Consider the following 22,572-nt stretch of genomic DNA (forward strand, 5'->3'; position numbering starts at 1 on the left):
GTCTCTTGATTTACTATTCTGAATGTATTCATTGCCTTTGTACGTGGGCAGCTCCAAAGAAACAGTAACATTTAAGAGGTGGCTGGGTGGCTCAGTCACTGAAGTGTCTGACTTTGGCTCAGGTCATGATCTGACAGCTGGTGAGTTCTAGCCCCACATTGGGCTCTGTGCTGACAGCACAGTGCTTTTTAAAATTATGTTTTGTGAGAGGGGAACTCCCTTCCTGTCTGTAACTTTAAACAGTGGCCCCTGACTCACCTGAACTACTTTTGGCTCTCTACTCACAGGGGCTCATAGAGCTTAGCTCTTGGTCCCTACTGCCTGCTCCCAGACCCAGAGCTCAGATGACCAATGGGTTTGGGACCTACTCAGCATCCTGCTTTCTTTCCGCTTCTGATTCAAGATACGTTTTAGTTCACCTTTTATCCTATTATGCCATTTTGGTTTTTCCTTTCTGTATTTTATTCCTATGTGTGTTGATCAGAGGAAGTCATCCAAGTATAAACTTCCTGCACTTTATTTATTTAAATGATTTTATCTTAAAAAATTTGGAATTTTTCTGTGTATGGTATGGGATGAATATCTAACTCCTGTTTTTTTCTCTGAATAAAAGTATCTCATTTATGCAGTGATAAATGATAATTCAGTCCATCCTGTGGGATGGATTTAAAATATCACAAATTGGGGGTGCCTGGTCAGCTCAGTTGGTTAAGCATCTGACTATTTCCCCTCAGGTCATGATCTCACATTTCGTGGGATCAAGCCCCACATTGCATTCTGTGCTAACAGCGCAGATCCTGCTTGGGATTCTCTCTCTCTTAAAGACATAAACAAACAAACTTAAAAAATAATATCACAAATTGGTGGACTCTGTAAAATTGATTTGGAACTCACCAAGATGTATAGTTCTATATTTATACTTTCTTTTGGAATTAAAGTAATTTTGAAAGGAGCCCAGTCTTTACAGTTAGTACAGTTCACAAATTTCTTATCATCTTAAAATCCATTTCACTGATGGTACAACTTGCCAGGCCCTAAAAGCATCGAGTATGCAAATTATAATGTAACATGCAAGTCCTTTACCTTTCAAGCTCATGGACGCCATTTCTTTTGACTCATTAGGAGGATTTTTGAAAAATATTTTTCCTCTGATTTTGCTTGCATGTGGCATAACTCTCTCCAGACTGCAGGTGGAATATCTGCAGAGGAAACGGTTAATGTCTAGTCTAAGATTTGGTAGTCAATATTTGGAGCAATGTCATCTTTTAAAGATCACTAAACCTCGCTTGGCCTTAACTTCTTCATCTGTTAAAATGAGAGAAACAGATTATCTGACCTTTGAGATTCGTGTAGGAACATGGCTGTGTCTATATCCTGGATCTGAATAAATAAAATAATAGTAAATGGCACTTGGGAGGAACTACCATATGGTGTGTAACTAGGTGTGATGCTCTGTCTAATCCTGTTAATTTAAAATTCGTAAAAAACCATTAGTGAGTTGGAAGACAGAGTGAAGAACCTATTAATTACATGGGCAAGTGATGCTATATAAGGGGATGTTACAAATGGGGGAAGAAATGATACGTGTGGCATGCATGCCCAAGAGAGAGTAAAGCACTTGCTGACTAATGTGCACATTATGTTTGTTATTCTAGCAAGAATTTTTCTTAATGAGCCAGATTCTCCCATTGTTTAAAATTGTTCCCTTAATTCTTCCAGGTGCTAGAGTACCATGCCCTGGAGTATCAAAACTGCCTTTGATGTTACCCTCATGTCCCAAATGTTGCACTTGCTGAAGCATGGTTTAGGCAGCTGAGAAGATCTGACTCAATTTAATGTTCAGTTTAATGTACCAGGGGTTTTTACATGATATCTTGTTTTATCCCTGGAGGATTATATTAATTGCAATGGAAACACGGAGGTAGTAACACACTTAGCATTATTTATCTCGGCATTAGGCACACTAAGGACCTATTTAGCTGGTGGGAGCTTCAGAAGCATCATTTTCAGTTTCTAAAGAAATCAAGTTTTATTCCCAATCCTTTGCATTTCTTAGCAAGTCTCTCTGTAGCCTTAATGAGCTATTCACCTTCTCAAAGGAACACTGAGTATTAATAACAAACTATCCATATTGCCCAAAGGGACCAAGGTTTTGTCGACTTCTAGTCTTCCTAATTTTTCAGATTCACTGACTGTGGCATAATTCTGGTTACTTATTCTTTCCCGTTTTGTTGCTGTTGCTGTTGTTTACCATCAAAGCAATTTCATAACTTTGACATGCATGCTACTTTCCAGTGCTCTGAAATGTTGATTTCAGTATATATACTCACAGTTGCCGTAGCTCACGTTCAGACTAATATAATGTTATCAAATATTTGCCCTTCATGTTTCTTTGTCTTTCTCAGGTTGTGTTTTGACGGACATGAATTGAAGTTACCCCTTAGGACTCTTTGCCTAATCTTGGCCTTTCCCCCTCTGAAAGAAAAGAAGACAGGTTATATTTTCATGTTAAAGTTTTACAGTCACTCCCTATACAGGGGAAGTGAAAGGAAGCATTAAACATAACAAATTAAAGTGCGTTTAGACTTTCACACATTTTTATCTGAGACAACTATGGTACCATTTTGCATACTTACATACTGTCTTCCTATCTTTTTGTGTATACACAATGCTTTTCCTTAGTTTTTTTTTTTTTAATGTTTATTTATTTTTGAGAGAGAGAGAGAGAGAGAGTCTGAAGCAAGCTCTGTCAGCACAGAGCCCAACGTGGGGCTCGAACTCAAGAGCCATGAGATCATAAATTGAGCCTAAGTCGGACACTTAACCAACTGAGCACCTCAGGTGCCCTTGTCTACACCATGCTTTTGATCAATTTTGCTATTACCTTTGGGGAACAGTGACAATTGTACACCTAAGCATGTCTGCTGCTACGAATTTTAAACACTTGAATTTTGGTTAAGAAGCACAATGCTCCGTTACAACATTATTTGTTGGGAAAACTCAACCAAGCACCAGTGTTATCAGGATCAGGTTTCTGAGGACTTGAAGCTCCAATCAAGTTGTCCCTAACCACTTTCATTCATAGGTGGGAAGTCAGAGGGATAACTGCATAGGCACATGTGAATGGCTCAGCCTTCTCCAGCAAAGCAAAACATCTGAAAGAAAAATAACCACTTGACAGACAATAAAAATTAATGAAATAGCATTTCATTTCTTTGGCATCAAACAGTACATTTAACGGACCATTATAAACAGCCATATAATTTCTAATTCTAAAAATGATATAATGTAATCAAGACCTGTCTGGCAAAAATATAATCTTAATTTGGTTAATCTTGTGATTTCGCTCCCAAATATTCTGGACTGAGTTGCTGGCATTTCTTTACACCTAAAATAAATTCCACTGCACAAATATTTGAATATCTGCCTCAAATTGTGTTTCACAGGACTAAAGCTTAGTGTTATTCTGTCAGCAAAGGGTCTGCTAGCATTCTCCTGGGTGCACAGTGTTCGATGAGATCAGAGGACACCAAATAGAAAACAGTAGGTCAGATCTGCTTTACATTTGTCTTCTGATAGGTCTGAATTTTTTTTTTTCAGTATTTGATAATCAGCTGCTACCACTTAAAAACGGGTATAATGCATATAAAGATATGGGTTCCTTGCTTTTCTTTATAAATCGAGAGATCAGACAATCCTGGGACTACTGAAGTATAGCAACTGTTGGCCTGGACTGAGTAGTGCTGCTCCCTGCTAGTCTATTTTCATAGTCCCCTCTCATCCTGTTTTGATATTCTAGATAATCCATTTGCAATTTTCAGAAGTAATGCCCTTGTTCTTCTCATCCTCCCTTGGAAATCACGTAGAGTCTCCAAATGTCAGTACCAATGCCACATTTTCCTGACATAGCCTGTCTTACTCGCTAAATTAAGGCTCTCCTCCTTTGTCCCCCATTGAAACCTTGGATATCGTTCTATTAAAACATTTATCCCATTAATGATGTCAGAGGGCATTTCTGTTTTGTCTGTGGCCCTTATGTTTCTCCGCCTCCTGACTTGTTCCTTGAAGGCAAAGACCATACATCATGCAGACTTAATGTGTTCACAATCAGCAGTTTGCTCAGCACATGGAAGCTCAATAAACTCTGGTTGAATAGATGATTAAGAAGTAAAATATGTAGGGGCACCTGGGTGGTTCAGTTGGTTAAGCATCTGACTCGGTTTTGGCTTAGGTCATGATCTCATGGTTTCAGGTATTCAGGCCACCAGTCTGGCTCTGTGCTGCCATCATGGAGCTTGCTTGGGATTCTCTGTCTCCCTCTCTCTCTCAGATAAACTTAAAAAAATTAGAGAAGTAAAATATATATTTAATTTTTGTTAATGTTTATTTATTTTTGAGAGAGAGAGAGACAAAGCATGAGTGTGGGAGAGGCAGAGTCAGAGAGACACAGAATCTCAAGTAGGCTCCAGGCTCTCAGCTGTCAGCATGGACCCTGATGCGGGGCTTGAACCCACAAACCATGAGATCATGACCTCAGCTGAAATTGGATGCTTAACCAACTGAGTCACCCAGGCACCCCTTAGGGATAGGTTTCATTAAATTCAGCTTTAATGACAGGTTTCATTAAATTGAGCTTTTTTGACAATTTTCATTCACACTTTTAACGTTTGATGGCATAAGGCTTCTTTCTCTTCTCTTCCTCCTTTTCTTCTATCCTATAGGCTATGGGTGTACATGCACAAACACCTACACGCACACATACCACCACATAGCAGAATAATCATACTTCATAAGTATCCACTAATTTGGAAGGGTGCAGTAGTACAGAAGTATCAATTTAAAATTTGCAATATAAATATCAGACTTATATGCCACTGACTTATACAGTTCATTAAATCTCATTTTTGTTGGTTGTTCTAAAGGTAAATGACAAAAATAAGATTAATTTTATGCAGAGACAGAATTAAGAGAAAAATGATGCTCTAAAGGTTCAGACTCTGCTATTCAGTATGGATCGTGTAGATGTGGCTGTTGTCTGAATGGAAGTTAGGAACTTTTACATAAGCTCTAAAGGAGTTGACTACAGAAAACTTCTTCGTGATTACAGTAGCACGTCTACTTGCAAATGTGGGCCATGAATACCCTCATCTGTGTGCCTACCGTGGAGCCGTTTGTCTTTATGGGATTTTGCACAGCTGACAGCTAATGCAGGCGTTTAAATGCAAAATCTGACACTGATGTTTTCCCCCAAATGACACTTCGATACATAAATTATATGAATGTAGTTAGCACTATTCATTTATGAAATAATGTAGCTACCACTTAGTAATGCAATTCAAAACATCTTTCACTTTATTTAGCCATTTCCAACCCCATTACATGGAACTATGAAAAGAATAAAAATTGATTAGACAAGGAGCGACAAGTGGGCAAAAGCATTTCCCAGCATGTTGCCCGCCTTGTGGCAAAATGATGGAACAGTAACATTTTACTTCCTATTGAGGAGATGTTGCTTGCTTAGGTGGCCTGATTCTGATTAAAAGCATCTTTGTAATATTGCATTCACTTCCATAAAAAGGAAAATATGCTCTGTGCCAAAGAGTCTAGTACTAACTGCAAAAAAGAGATGTTACTGTGGCAAGATAGGATATTCTTGGTTCCAGTCCTGTAGGATGGTGGGTTTTGATTGGCAAATTAGGCTTCTAAGCTTCTAGTTTCTCTACGTTGGGTCAATGATAAAAGTGGAAATAATATAACCATTACTAGTGACTAAGTTAAGACTAAGTATAATTTTTGAGAACTTTTTGAATGCAATTTCCTTCAAATATATTATCGGTAATTGTCAAAAAACCCTGGAGATGGAGTACTGTCCTTTTTTTATAAATGTGAACTCAGACTCACCCCAGCTAAGTATCTGCCCGAGGGGGGCAGTGAGCGTTTGAGCCACGCCTGCAGCTGGTAACTCCTTAGCTTTCATTCTCCCAGGTACCTTAGGGCCTATGATGCCTATTTGTGTAAAGATAAGGGGGTCCCGCTGTCTTCCTTAATGTAATTTGTGGGTCTGTGTGGTGGGGTTCCTCTTTGTTTGCTTTCATGAACTTGTTAGACTTCTGACAAAAGTATTTTGCTGTTTAGGATTTTCCTTTTGAATTTTGGGAGACTGGTCTGGACGCAGACCTGCTCTGTTTCAGGAGTGGTGGGGAGAACACACATTCATCTCTCTGATGGCACTTGGGTGTGCGGTCCTGGCAAGTTATGCATTGTCAATGAGCTCGGGACACACTCACTTGTGTACTTGCTCACAGAGGCTGACTGAGAAGCAGCTCAAGCTAGAGTCTGATAAAGAATAACTGGTCAAGGAACCAGGGAGATATTGCACGTTTACTTTTCCATCATGTGAGTATTAAGTATGGGGACCTTGCATTTTGAGCAGAAGGCTGGTAATTTCTCACGTGATCTTTATCAAGAAGTACAAAATCAGCGAGCAGCATACAGCTTGAGGAATGTGTCTCAGGTGGGTTGTGAATTATACAGCCAGATGGCCTCACCTCCCCAAGGACTGTTCCAAAGTCATATACATTCTTTATTCATTAATTTTCAATTTTTTGCCTAACATTTTCATTGGTATTAGCCTTTTCTGCAAGGGAAAAATCCTTTTTAATAAAAGAAAAGAGTAAATTTGGATATTACTCATTTTGCAGGAAAATACAAACCTATACTTAAAAAAAAAGTAAATGCTAAGATAGTATTTGTGATCAAAATATATCCACAAAGTGTTTTTTGCCCTTCGTTTATCAGAACTATTTAAGTCTTATCATTTCCTTCTTACTGAGGTCATGTGCCTTATTAGTGGCAGACAGAGCTTTATAGACTAAACATATTTATGTTCTCTTTTAAATATAACATGAGGCTTATTGCACAGAACTGTTTTCCTTTTCCTCTGTTTCTTTTTCTAAATCCTATATAAGCCTGATACTCTACTTTTAGTCAACTGGACTCTTCACTAATTTTATACAGGAAAAGGTATGGGGTTGGAATCTCAGGCTGAAAATCTAATATTTGGAAATCAAAGAAAAGACTGAAATGACCACGGTTCACACCAGAAAAGCTTTATGTTAAATGTAGACAAGGAGATCCTAAAGTAATTGGTATAACTAAAAATGTTCCTTTCTTTCAAAGTTTCATCCTCAGCCTGAAGCTTGTATCGTATGATTTCTGAAGCAACTGTCACAGACATATGATGGAAGAGCAAAGCAAAACGAATCCTATCTCTTTTGCATTTATATATATTCATTAGATCAACACATTCTTCTTTCTGAAAGTGGTACTTATGAAATTATGAACACAGTGCAGATGGTCTGCTCTAATCGGTCCAGCCTCTTCACAGTCCATGAACAGAGCCTGTCGGTTCCACCTCCAGCAAGGTCATTCTGCTGCTCTCTCTCCACCTGTCCTCACTCCTTCCCTCCAGGGTCCTGCACCCGAACCTCTCTCTCACCCATTCTTCCTTTGTCTCAGCAAACACGTAGCACGTAATTGCCCATTGTTCAGTCCTCTGCTGTGCTGCTCTTGGGTGTGAGTCTCTCCCTCCACCACTGGATTGTGGGCCCCCCGAAGATAGGGAAGCTGTCATCTGCACCCCTCAGCACAAAGCAGAGCTTGGGTTCTCAGCAGGAACTCACTGATTGAGAGCCTGCTTTCTGCTACTTTATTTTTATTATTTAATTGAGTGAGATTCTGCAGGACGTAAACTGTGCCCTTGAAACCAAGGCACCCTTGGGAGCTATATTAACTTAGGGCACATGGGCCCTATTTATTTACTGTTTCAATATACTGAGTTAGCTGTACTATCAATCACATAATCTGACAGTCTTTTAAAAATGCAGTGCTTCTTCTGCATCTTTTGGCTTTGCTCCTTCTCTGATGACCTTTTGGAAGCAGTGGAGTGGGACTAGGGTAAGAGGAAGACTTGTCATGCTCTGTCAACTTCTACAACCTGAATTAGAAAACTGAAGAACAAGGATTCCTCTGTCATTTTTTAAAAACGAATAAAGCAGTACCCTTCCTACAAGTACAGGAAAGCATAGTATTTCTATTTACTCTTAGAATTGTAGACATAGGATGAGGTGAGTGTTTCCCTTAGGGTGGCATTTGTCAAGGTAGACCTGTACTTATATTCCTGTTTTCTCTTTTCTTTTATAGAGGCCGTCTGGTTCCTGTGTGTGTCCGAGATAGCATGGATGAGTGTTTGGGGCCTATTTATGGCTAAGCCCCCAGACACATCTCAGCCAAGGTACATTTCCATTCAAGTATTCCAAATAGTTCTTCCCTGTCCATCAGGTTTTCTGGGAGCTCTGAGTTAGGAGGATGGATCTAGTGGTGATGAGCTTGAAGAAAGCCTGGGAGGAACAAATAAATCCAAGACCAGACTGCTGCCTAAATAGTCAAGCTACAGAGGTAAAAATTTTAAATGTGCCTAGGTTGGTGTTGAAATGCCCATTGTTTGAAGGGTGTCTGAACAGAGCAAAAACAAACCAAAACCAAACAAAACAAAAAACAAAAAAACCCTCCTGGGCCTTCTAGCCCAGGAGAAAAGGGCTGCTAGTGGATGCTTTTAACTAGGCTAGATAGACCCTGGACTGCCCAGAAATTTTGATGAGAACTTAAGACTTGGGTAAAAGACTGATTAGGTAGATGAGACATCCATGAAGGGAATCTAAAGTCTGATGCTCTCACGAGGACTCTGAAAGAAGATAGGATTCCTGACATTCCTTGCCGGGGTATAGTAGCTCTTAAGCTACTACCACACCTGGCTCTCTAGGCCTCAGGGTCCTATACTCAGCACACCTTTATTGCTGGTCTCAGAGCTGGGCAAGTGTTGGTGGGGATTCTCATAAGGACTCCTGAGAAAACAGGTCAGTTTGGGGCTTTGACTAAAAATGGCATTAGGGTGGCCTGAGACCATTGGGCCAAACCTAGTCCCTGGTTATGCCCTAGAGTGAACCCAAACTCTCAATCTCTGAATTATTCTGATGGATCTTCTGGCTTTCAAGACCACAAGGGCTTTCTCTGGGCAAGATCAGATGCCGGGATTAGGCTCCAACAAAATGTATTTCTTTGGAATCCATCTAGCATGGAAATAGCCTTCCCTTGGTCGGCAGCCCATGTGTGGTACAGCATTGCTCAACACAGCACATTCTTCCTAACGTATGACTTCAGAGGGAAGGTGGCACTAAGTGTGGAGGGTTGAGGGTAGAGGTTTCTCAGAAATGTCTGTTGCTCAAAGCCGCTATTTTTCTCAGTTGAACAACTTTGAGCTTATTGCTTTCATTTTCCTCAAATATCTATCAAGGCTTTGTAACTTATGAGCAAACAAACTGAAACAGAAAGCCATTTTTTAAGTTAATTTTATATTTGGTACAGGATTAGAAACTGCTCTGTTCACACATCGGCTATAGCCTGTAGCACAGAAACCATGCCTGCTTTTCCAACACATCGCTGTGATATTTGGTTAGAAGGGGATTAAGGATACGAAAAAGAAAAAAAGGTCAGTTTCTATTTGTAGGTAATTCTCAATGTCCCTTCTCAGAATCTCAATTACTACTTCTCTCTTATTTTCTTTTCCATGTGTGTCATGGCCTTAAGACTTGTTGGAAACATTAACGTCCTACATTCTCATCAGCAGCCATGGATCATAGTACCACTCACTAACATTTTATTACAGTGTCCTGAGCTGCCCAGTCACCTCATGCTAAATTTAGGTTTAAATAAATAGAACATCTTAGTTGCAGTGCTACTAGAAAGCAGCTGGAACAAGAATAAGGAGATCTATTGCTTTCATATTGCTGTATTGTGACAGGTAACTGAGAAGTTTTTTTTTTTTGAACCAAATATATAGATATTGATCATGTTCCTGAGTCATTCTGAATACATTACATGTATATTCAGATCTGGTTTTGAGTTCAAAAGTCCCCAGTTGAAACAGTTGTCAGCCCCTTAGCCTTCTTAACCCCCTAGATCGTTCAATTTCGTATTTCTGGTTTATTCTGGAAAGATTCATGAGATGCACCCTGCCTCCCCAACAAGTACAAGGGAAGGACTAATGTTAGTGTTCCTCAGACTCTTGTACAGCCTGCCATGAGCTTGGTTGTACAAGAAATATTTCCTGAAGGGATTTGCCTTTTAACGTTATAAAATCAACACTTAGTTAAAAAATATTTTTTTTTAATATAAACACAACACAAAATATAAAAGCTGCCATGGAATATAAGTTGAAACAGTAATGGTGCTCTTACCCCTATCTTCTACCCAGTTTTCCTCCTGAGAAGCAGAGGCTTCCTGTGTAACTTTTCAAAAATCCTATATTCATTTACAAACACACACACAGAGAAATGTTTATATGTGTATATCAAATGCTAAGTATATATACTGTCCTGCATTTGATTTTTTTTTCTAACCTAACAATGTGTCCTGGTGAATTCTGTATCAACATTACAAAGCTAATGAATTCTTTTAAAGAGCTGCATCAGATGTATTCTATGGATATGTTGTTCCTTTTTACTATTATAATTTTATTATTAACTTTTTACTATTATCAATGATATAGCAAGAATATCTTTGTATATGTCATTTTATAGATGGGCAAGTATAGCTAAAGGATAAATAGAATTGCTGTGTAAAGGCACTGATAAATTGCTCTCTACCAATTTCTCCTCTAACCAACTTACAATGCATGTGTTGACTATTTCCTTGACATACCCTGTGATACCCAAGGGAAAAAAGTGACATTATTAATGGCAAACACTTACATAGCACTTAGTCTGCACCAGGCGCTGGTCTATGTGCTTTACATATATTGTCTCAAGTAAGACTCACAACAACCTTGGGAAGAAGGTACTTTCATCTCCAATTTACAGTTGAGATAAGATTTTGCTTCAGGTCCCCCAGCTAGTAAATAGAAGAGGACATCTGATCCCAAGCTGTCTGGCTCTAGAACTCAGTTCCTATAAGCATGACCCTAAACTGTGCTAATCATGGCATTTTTTCCCCTGAATATTCTCTGATATAGAAGAAGCTCTCAGGAAACAAATGTTCAACTCTTCAATAAGGAAGACAGCACCCCCATCATCCTTCCAAGTATTAGCTCCCGGCTCACTAGCATATTCTCTAACCTTACTCTGGCCATAATTTGTTGAAATATCAATATTGCTATAGATGAACCTTGCACTACTCTGGCCTATGAGTTCCTCAATTTCCTCTCAGTCATCTTAACCTCCACGCTATCTCAGCTTTCTTTTCTTTGCTGTTCCTGTTTTCCCACTCAGTCCTTTTAATATCCATACTCCACCACTCTTCGCCCCCACCAGAATCTAATGATCCATTGAGCCTATCAGTTTTTCACTGTTCATTCCCACAACGGCGCCCTCATTTCCCCCCAACACAGTAGCTTAGATTTCACAGTCCATTGCTACAATTAATCTTACTTAGATTACTGTAGAGCTGGACTCTACACCTCTACACTTGACAAGTCACTCTGTTCCCTTGCCCTCTTCCAACGTAGTCTTAAAACAGCAGGTGACTCTTAGAATATAAGTCAGATTAACTCACTTGTCCGTTTAAAACCCTACAATATGTTCCCATTTGATTCAGGAACAAGGCAAAGTATTTCATACTACTTGCTCTCTTCTTCACTCTACTTAAGCCCCATGTTCCCATCCCCAAATCTTTGTACTTGTCTTGTGCTTTTGCCTGAAACATTTTTCCTCCAGATTCCTATGTGGCTCCCTCCCTGACTGTCATAATCCCAAGGAAAATAGTGTGCAAATGTTAACTTTATACCTTTTTACTATAGAGCTCAACATAGTGTATTTCCCATGATTAACCAAACTTTTAATCAAATCTTATCCACTTACTGTTAAAATTTGGTGTTAGATTAAAGGTTTCTCTCACTCTTTCTGATGTGCTTCTTCTCACTGTTAATATAAATTCCTGGTTTTGGAGATGGAGGTTTACTTAAGAGATCTGACATGAATGTAGCTACATTTGTTCCAGAGCAAGAAACTGTCAAGACTGACTGTCACCATAGTGCTTGGCACATTTACACAATGAAAGGCTACATAGTCATTAAAAAGTAATAAAATATAGCCAAAAATGCTGATACGGAAACATCACCAAACTAAGAAAAAAATAAGTGAGAAAAAAACCCGTATATCCACTGTTTCCTATATATTTTCCTACATATTTTGATTCCCTATAAATTCCTATATAGGATTCCTATATATTTTCTCTACTTGTAGGTGTAAGTATATGTAAGTTACCATTAAGAGTTTACATTGGGAAAAAAGAGGCTAAGGAGATTTTTAGTTTTCATTTTCTTTGTTTTACAACTTTATTTTAAAACCATGAACACATTTTTAACTTCTGTATTTAAATTTAAAGTTACATTAAATTATTGAGCCGAGTTATCTAGCATAAACTTATTTATTTTAGTGAACAACAAATCACTCTTGGGCTCTGAGCATAGCACCAGGCCAGGTGCAGGGGAGGCCATTAAAGAAAAAACAATCACTGACCTAACCAAACTTAAAATATGATAAAGGAAGTAAGATTCACAGAATCAATGAGAGAAGAGCACAGAGTACATATAATTCAGGCTAATGTCCTTGAAGTGAATGATATATATTACATGAATTGAGACAAGGAAAAGACAAGTTGCCAGGTGTCATCAGGCCAAGAAGATATAATCTGCATTTAGTGTTGAAAGAAACCTAAGGATTTGATCAGGGAAAAGAAATGGAAATGACAATCCAAGAAGGAGTAACATATATCACGCAGCTTTAGTAAGGTCATGAGGAACAAACCAGCAAGGTCAAAATGTTTTAGGAAAGTGGATTAGCACCAGCGTGAGGACTGATAGAGATGGGCAGAGACTGGGGAGGAAAGAAGTTGAAAGGTTAACAGAGAAATCTAAGTCTGAATATTTCTGTCTGAAGTAGAAGAATAAAATTTAGGTGGAGAGAAAAGGATGAATCCAAAATAGGCTGAAAAAGAAAAAGCAATCTTATGTAGAGCCTGATTAAATGTTTGCCCTACAGAATGATTTTTGGAGAATAAATATTTCAGAAAAAGAAATGTTTCTACTTTTCTTACACTGAGCACATACTGATACAATATCATCTCTATCCAATTAAGAACTAAAGAATAGAAAAATAGTTTTATAAAAGGTCTCTCAGTAGAATTACTGATAGCTATAAATCTATTTAGTAAAATTGAATATAAAACTCAAAAGAATAGATAAAAACAATGTACTAAGAATAATCTAGATGCAAAATTTAGATGTAACAGAAAATATTGAGAAGCTAGGTACATGAAATGAAAAAAATAAAATACATTGCAAACTCATGGTTTCTAGAGGGAAGGGAATGGTTTTATGTAACTCTTAATATAATATTTCAACCTTGACTCCAAACATTGACAAATACTGTTGTCTCCATGCCACTTCTCCTGGAATGGCATAACCCTCCAGGATAATGTTAAGGGAACAGAATTCAAGGTATAGAGTGATTAGAGTGCTTTGCACCCCTACATAGAGCACAGAAGGCTGATCACCTGCTTTTTCTCAGGAAACATTTCTTAATAAGAATTTTGTTTTGTTTTGTTTTTCAAATAGTAATGCACACTAAATGAGGCAACTTGGATGAGACCACTACATGATTTATTACTTATTATCTACTCCAACCTGGGTCACAAAGAATAGCAGTAAGTCTGCAATGCCCAGAAGGTCTCTGTTGTATTTCCCTGCATAGGTGTCACATTCTTTCCCTTCACTTACTGTTCTTGATCTCCATCAAAACTCCTTATCAAACTCTTGCTAGACCCTCCCCAAAGTGAGATTCTCCAGGCCATGTGTAATTCCACCTATAATTACTGTTCATTTAACTTGCATATGGTTTTTCTTATTATAATTCATTTTCATAAGGCAGGATACTATTGTCCGGTCAATACAATGAAGCTTTGCCCAGAACTCCTAATGCTGCCTGAGCTGATTTCTAATAGGTTCTTGCCTATCCTTCTGCTATAGGATGAAGAAATACCTCTCAAAAATGTCTACTCCCTAATGTCTGAAACCTATAAGTAGGTCATGTTACATAGCAAAAAAAGACTGTCCCGATGTGAAGTTTATGGATCTTGAAATGGAAAGATTATCCCTTTCAGACAAATCTAATCACACCAGCCTATAAAAGGAAGGGAGAGGAAGGGAAGGAAGCAAGCAAGCTAGCTGGTTGTTTCATACCTATTTAAGTGATATTTAAGAAAAATTAATTTGGCAACTTTTTGGTGAAAAGTTGACTAAATCAGAGCAAGACTGGATTCAAATTGCTTGTGTGTTATTTTAATATTGCAGTAAAACCAACAAAACAAAAAATAAGAGAACCTTTCCCAGCTGGAGTCAGAGGGATGCAGTGTGAGGATCTGACCCAAGTACTGACTCTGAAGATGGAGGAAGGGGACTATGAGCCAAGGAATGCACGTAGCATCTAGAAGCTGAGAACACCCCTCAGCTGATAGCCAGCAATTAAACTGAACCTCTGTCCTACGACTGTAGGGAACTGAATTCTACCAATAGTCCAAATAAACAAGAAGATTCTTTCCCAGAGCCTTCATAAAGGAACACAACACTGCTAACCCTTTGATACCAGTCTTGTGAAACTCTAAGCAGAGACTTGAGCCCACTGGACTTCTGACCTACAGAACCTGAAGTTATAAAATTTGGTATGAAGGTACTCAGTTTCGGGTAACTTATTACAATAGCAATAGATAATTAATATACCTTCATAGTATGTTAAGAGAATGCAAGTCATGCAATGGATTCTACTTTTCTCTGTTCCTGTTCTCCCTTCCTTTCCCCTCAATGTCTAGCTAATAGGCACAATTCTTCTTCATTCTACAACTTAACTTCAATTGCTTCCAGTAAACTCATGCTTATCCATGTTTAGTATGCAATAGCTTCTTGTTCTGATCAATGCATCCCACTCAAAATATAAATTAAATGATTTTTAAATGTAAAAAACAAGATTAGAATTTAAAATAGGTTACATATGGTTTAAAACAGAAATATAAGACAAAAGACATGAATACATATGGCAGAAATCAGAAAATGAAAACATCAGTACAGCATTTTAAAACAGATAGAAATCCTTTAACAAGTAAACATAAGACCCAATATTTTCATTATAATAATAAATGTAAATGGGAGATTAGACTGTAAAACAAAATCCAAACAACATACTTAAACCACACTGCACAGGTCCACTTATACACGGATTTTTTTGTTTCAATAAATACAGTACAGCACTGTAAATGTATATTCTCTTCTGATTTTTAAACCTTTTTCACTAGCTTACTTTATTGCCAGAATACATATGTATACATAATACATAAACAGATGATTAACACATTTTGTATATTTTATCAGTAAAGCTTCTGGTCAAAAATAGGCTCTTAGCAGTTACATTTTGGGGGAATGACAAGTGCTACATGGATTTTTGGCTTGGGGGGCGCTTGGTTACAATAATAACATCAGACAATGAATTAAAAACAAAAGGCTCAAAATAGGATAAACGTAAAAAAGCTCAAAATGGGATGGATTGGGTCATAGGATGGAAATAACAGTCTTCACTTATTTTACTTATTTTGCTTTCACTCATTACTATTAAGTAACAAGACTCATTTGAAAACCCCTTTGCACACTCATAAAAAATTTTTCCTTGGAGAAAATACTCCCCTCCAGTTTTTAAGAATAAATCATGTCTGGATACTAAGATGGCAGCATAGTAGGAGGACCCTAGCCTTGTCTTGTCCCTGCAACACAACTACATAGCTATCAAATCTTTCTAAATACCACCAGAAACCATTGTGAGGACTAAAAGAACAAACTGCACATCCAAAGGGAGAGAAGAAGCCACATAGAGGAAGGTAGGAAGTGTGGAGATGTGGCTTAGAGGAGAAATGGATTCCAAGTGCTACAGACAGGAAGGAGCCCTTGTCACAGAGAAAGGCTAGAAAGTGGAGTCTGCAGGAAAGGAAAACACTTCCCCAAAGCCAGCGGCTGCAAAAATGAGAGGGGTTGATTTTCTTGTGACCAGCAGGGTTTAAAGACTGCAGTTTTAAATAAAGGCCAACAGGCTTGCCTGGGATAGAGCCCTGGGCATGCTCCACTACTTGTAGAGAGAAATCAGGCAAACCACCCCGGGGGCAGAAGGCTTTGAAACAGTGACCTGAGAAATGCCTGGGATGCACAGAGGGGAGATTATTTGCTCCTCTTGGAGTGAGTTGCTGAGAGGTAGTGTTAATGGGATGCCTCTCTGGAAACAAAGGAGCTAGCTCTTGCCACTGCCCTCCCCCACGTCTCAGCATAAACATAGAACTACCTGTATTAAGCAGCAAAACACTGACACTTGCTGTCTACCCTGTTTGTTCCAAGTCCCATACTGCTGCATTGTGGTGTGACTGCCCTTCTCAGTCAAGCTTGCCTCAGTCCCAGTATGTCAAGATCCTTCCCCAAAAGACCAGCAGAAACCCCTAAACACACCACATGTCCTGACCAGAGTCCTGCAAAGCTTTGGGTTTGTGGAAGTAGAATCAGGTCTCATTTAACAAGCAGACCACAGCATATCTAGTTATAACTTGCCATATTCTGGGCAAAAAGCAAACACTACCCATTTCAGGCAAGGAGAGCCTCTAGGGATGATTGGCCTGAAGGATAGAGAAGCCAAAACACAACAGTAAAGCACATGCAGCCCACACCGTAGGCATTCCCTGAAGCATCAGACCCAGGACACTATATGACCTCTTCTTCACAAAGCCATTACTCTCAGGAGCAGGGACAATAATGGGTTTTTCTAACATACAAAAGAAGATAGAGACTTAGACAAAATGCCGGGATGGAGGACTTCATCCCAAATTAAAGAACTAGATAAGGTCACAGCCAGAGATCTAAGTGAAACAGATACAAATAACATGCCTGATGGAGAATTTAAAGCAACAATCTAAGGATAGCGGCTGGGCTTGAGAAGAGAATGGAAGACTTCAGGGAAACCTTACTGCAGAGATAAGAGTTAAAGAATCAGAAATGAAAAAAAAACAATAACTGATATTGAAAATAGGCTTGATGCAATCAACAGAAGGCTGCAAGAAAGAGGAATGCATAAGTGATAAAAAGGACAAAATAATGGAAAATGATAAAGGTGAAAAAAAGAAGTATCATGGAACATGAGAATAGACTTAGGGAACTCAGTGACTCCATCAAAAGTAATAACATTCATATTACAGGAGTCCTAGAAGAAAAAGAAGAGAGAGAAAAGGGGCAGAAAATTTGAGGAAATAATAGCTGAAAATGTTCCCTAATCATGGGAAGGAAACAGACATCCAGATCCAGGAGGCACAGAGAACTCCCATCAAAACCAATAAAAGCAGGCCTACAGCAAGACATTGCAATTAAATTGGCACAATGTAGTGATAAGGAAAAAAATCTTAAAAGCAGTAGCAAAAGAAGTTATTAACTTATAAGGGAAGACTCATAAGGTTACCTGCAGATTTCTCAACAGAAACTTGGCAAGAAAGAAGAGAGTGGCAAGAAGTATTCAACATGCTGAATGGGAAAGATCCACAGCCAGGAATACTCTTACACAACAAGGCTATCATTCAGAATAGAAGGAGAGATAACCAGTTTCCCAGACCAACAAAAACTAAAGGATTCATGACCACTAAATCAGCCCTGCAAGAATATTAAAAGGACTCATTGAGAGCAAAGGAAAGACCAAAAGTGACAAAGAGAAAGGAACAGAGAAAATCTCCCGAAACAATGACAAAATAAGTAATAAAATAGCATTAAATATACATCTACCAATAATTATTCTGAATGTAAATGGACAAAACACAAGATCCATCTATATATGCTGCCTATAAGAGTCTCATTTTAGACCCAAAGACACCAGCAGATTGAAAGTGAAGGGATGGAGAAACATTTATCATGCAAATGGACATCAAAAGCAAGCCGGAGTAGTAATACTTATATCAGACAAACTAGAGTTGAAGTTTTTTTAAATACTTATTTTTGAGAGAGAGACCAAGTGTGAACAGGGGAGGGGCACAGAATAGGAAGCAGGCTCCAGGCTCTGAGCTGTCAGCACAGAGCCCGACATGGGGCTTGAACCCATGAACCATGAGATCATGACCTGAGCCAAAGTCGGACACTCAACTGACTGAGCCATGCAGGCACCCCTAAGACAAACTCTACTTTAAGCCAAATACTGAACAAGAGCATTGTATCACCATAAAGGGGACAATCCAACAAGAAGATGTAACAATTCTAATTATGCCACCAATATGGAGTACCCAAATATATAAAGCAATAACAAACATAAAGGAACTCATTGATGATACATTAATAGTAGAGGACTTTAACACCCCATCTACACATCAGTGGGCAGATAATCTAAGCAGAAATACAATAAAAAAGCAATGGCTTTGAATGACACACTGGACCAGATGGACTTAACAGATATATTCAGAACATTTCATCCTAAAGCAGCAGAACATACATTCTTTTCAAGTGCACCTGGGATATTCTCCAGAAAAGATTACACAAATCAGGTCTCAACAAGTACAAAAAGATTGAGATCATATCATTCATATTTCCTACCCACAATTCTATAAAACTTGAAGCCCATTACAAGAAAAAAAAATCGGAAAGACCACAAATACATGGAGGTTAAACCACATACTACTAAACAATGAATGGGTCACCAGGAAAAAAAAGAAATTAAGAAAAAAATACATGGAAACAAATAAAAACACAATTGTCCAAAACCTTTGCAATGCAACCAGAGTGGTCCTAAAAGGAAGGAACATAGCTATACAGGTGCATACCTCAAGAAGCAAAAAAAAAAAAAAAAAAAAAAAAAAAAAAAAAAAAAATCTGAAACAACCTAATCTTACACCTAGACATTTGTCTGATTATTATGGCCACAATTTCCAGTATTATGTTAAATAACAGTGGTGAGAGTGGAAATCCCTGTTTTCTTTCTGGCTGTAAAAGCTCTCAGTTTTTCCCCATTGAGGGTGGGGACAAATAAAGCCCACAGCCAGCAGAAGGAAGGAAGTATTAAAGATTAGAGCAGAAATAAATGATATAAGAACTAAAAAAACAATAGAATAGATTAATGAAACCAGGAACTGGTCCTTGAAAAAAATTATTAACATTGATAAACCCCTAACCATACTTATCCAAAAGAAAATAAAAAGGACCCAAATAAATAAAATCACAGATGGAAGGAGAAATAACAACCAACACCACAGAAATACAAAAATTATAAGAGAATATTATGAAAAACTATATGCTAACAAATTGGACAACCTGGAAGAAATGGATAAATTCCTAGAAACATATAAACTATCAAAACTGAAACAGGAAGAAATAGAAATCTGGAACAAACTGATAACCAGCAAAGACATTGAATTAGTAATAAAAATATCTCCCAACAAACCGAAGTCCAGGTCCAGATGGCTTCACAGGTGTTTCTACCTAACATTTATAATTTTTTAAAAATGTTTTTATTTATTTTTGAAGGATAGAGAGAATGAGGGGGGGAGGAGCAGAGAGAGAGGGAGACACAGAATTCAAAGCAGGCTCTAAGCTGTCAGCACAGAGCCTGATGCGGGACTTGAACTCACGAACTGTGAGATCATGACCTGAACCAAAGTTGGACACTTAACTGACTGAGCCACCCAGGTGCCCCCTACCTTTTAAAGATGTGTTAATACCTATTCTTCTCAAACTATTCCAAAAAAATAGAAATGGGAGGAAAACTTCCAAATTCATTCTCTGAGTCCAGAATTACCCTGAAACCAAAACCATATTAAGCCTCCCCTAAAAAAAAAAGACAAAAAAAAACAAAAAACAAACAAACAAACAAAAAACACACACACACACAAACAAAAAACTACAGACCAATATCCCTGAGTAACATGGATACAAAAAATCTCAATAAAATCCTAGCAAATCAAATCCAACAGTACATTAAAAGAATCATTCATGATCAAGTGGGGTTTATTTCTGGGCTGCAACAATGGTTCAATATTCATAAATCAATCAACATGATACACCACAGTTGTAAAAGAAAGGGTAAGACCCATATGATCCTCTCAGTAGATGCAGAAAAAGCATTTGACAAAGCGCAACATCGATTCATTATAAAAGCCCTCATAAAGTAGGTTTAGGGGGAACATACCTCAACATCATGAAGGACATCTATGAAAAAGCCACTGTTAATTAATATCAACCTCAGTGGGGAAAAATTGAGAGCGTTTCCTCTACAGTCAGAAAGAAGATAGGGATTTCCAGTCTCACCACTGTTATTTAACACAGTACTGGAAATCCTAGCCATACCAGTAAGACAATACAAAGAAATAAAAGGCATTCAAATCAGCTAGGAAGAAGTCAAACCTTCACTATTTGCAGATAACATGATACAGTATATAGAAAACCCAAAAGACTCCACCAAAAAACTGATAGAACTGATACACAAATTCAGTAAAGTCGCAGAATACAAAATCAACATACAGGCATCTTTTGCATTTCTATGTATCAATAATGCAGCAGCAAAAAGAGAAAACAAGGAATTGATCCCATTCAAAACCTGTAAGATAACTAGGGATAAATGTAACCAAAAAGATCAAAGATCTGTACTCTGAAAATTATAAAACACTAATGAAAGAAATTGAAGATGACACAAAGAAATGGAAAAAAATGCCATGCTCATGGATTGAAAGGACAAATATTGTTAAAATGTCTTTATTTCCCAAAGCCATCTAAACATTTAATACAATCCCTATCAAAATATGACCACCATTTTTCACAGAGCTAAAACAAGTAATCCTAAAATTTGTATGGAACCACACATGACCCTGAATAACCAAAGCAACCTTACAGAAGAAAAGAAAGGCTAGAGGCATCACGTTTCTGGACGTCAAGTTCTATTACAAAGCTGTACTTATCAAAACAGTATGATACTGGCACAAAAATAAACACATAAAACAATGGGACAGAATAAAAACCCAGAAAGGAACCACAACTATTCACCCAATGAATTTTTGACAAAGCGGGAAAGATTATACAATGGGCCAAAGACAGTCTCTCCCACAAATAGTGTTGGGAAAACTAGATAGCAACATGCGGAAGAACGAAAAGTTGACCACTCTCTTATACCCTACACAGAAATAAATTCAAAATGGATGAGAGACCTAAATGTGAGACTTGAAACCATTAAAAATCCTAGATGAGAACACAGGCAGTAACCTCTTTGACACTGGCTGTAGCAATTTCTTACTAGACATGTCTCCTAAGGCAGGGGATATAAAGGCAAAAATAAACTATTGGGGCCTCAAAATAAAAAGCTGCTGCACAGTGGAGGTAACAATCAAAACTAAAAGGCAGTGTATGGAATGGGAGGAGATACTTGCAAATGACATGCCTGCTGATGGGTTAGTATCCAAATATAAAACAAACTTAGAAAACTCAACATCCAAAAAATGTATAATCCAATTAAAAAAATGAGAAGACATGAATAGACATTTTTCCAAAGAAGACATGCAGATGGTGAATAAACACATGAACACGTACTCAACATCACTCATCACAAGGGAAATACAAATCAAAATCATAATGAGGTACCACCTCACACCTGTCAGAAGAGCTAACATTAACAACACAAACAAAATGTGTGGGCAAAGATGCCAAGAAAGGGGAACACTTTTACACTGTTGGTGGGAATGCAAATTGGTGCAGCCACTCTGGAAAACAGTACCGAGTTTCCTCAAAAAGTTAACAATAGAACTACTCTACAATCCAGCAATTGCATTTACTATGTATTTACCTTAAGAATGAAAAAATATTGGGGCACCTGGGTGGCTCAGTCGGTTAAACGTCCGACTTCAGCTCAGGTCATGATCTCGCGGTCCCTGAGTTCGAGCTGCGCGTGGGGCTCTGGGCTGATGGCTCAGAGCCTGGAGCCTGCTTCCGATTCTGTGTCTCCCTCTCTGTCTGCCCCTCCCCCATTTATGCTCTGTCTCTGTCTCAAAAATAAATAAACGTTAAAAAAAAAAATAAAAAAAGAATGAAAAAATACTAATTCAGAGGTATACATCATCCAATGTTTATAGCAACAGCGCGGAGCCTGCTTGGGATATTCCCTCTCTCTCCCTCTCTCCTGTCTCTCTTTCTCTCTCTACAAAATAAACAAACATTAAAAAAAAACCCTTTGGCATTCTTTGAACAATTTTAAAACTTACCATTTAACAAGAGAGAGAGTCTGTGTTAATACCCTCTGTGCTTTCAGAGAAATGAACACTTCAGCAGATGTCAATGATACTTTTCTTTTTCTTGTAGTGATGGTCTTGCTTAAATTCAAGTTTTAAAGCAACTTTTCTAAATGCACATCCATAAAACATTTATGGACTCTAATGAAGATGTATTATAGGAAATGTCTAAACTACCCAGTTTTGGGGAAAAAG

At 38.1% G+C, this 22,572-nt stretch overlaps 1 long non-coding RNA gene across 1 annotated transcript; it reads right to left on the reverse strand.

Moving 5' to 3' along the window:
* Positions 1-1,088: 1,088 nt before the first annotated feature.
* LOC122231426 lies at positions 1,089-21,978 on the reverse strand. The gene is made up of 3 exons (XR_006208670.1): positions 21,936-21,978; positions 2,331-2,475; positions 1,089-1,199 (listed from the first exon to the last, which is right to left on the reverse strand). It is a non-coding gene; the product is annotated as an uncharacterized LOC122231426 (long non-coding RNA).
* Between the last annotated feature and the right edge of the window lie 594 nt (positions 21,979-22,572).

Source organism: Panthera tigris, chromosome A1 (assembly GCF_018350195.1).
Source record: "Panthera tigris isolate Pti1 chromosome A1, P.tigris_Pti1_mat1.1, whole genome shotgun sequence".
Taxonomy (NCBI): Eukaryota; Metazoa; Chordata; class Mammalia; order Carnivora; family Felidae; genus Panthera; species Panthera tigris.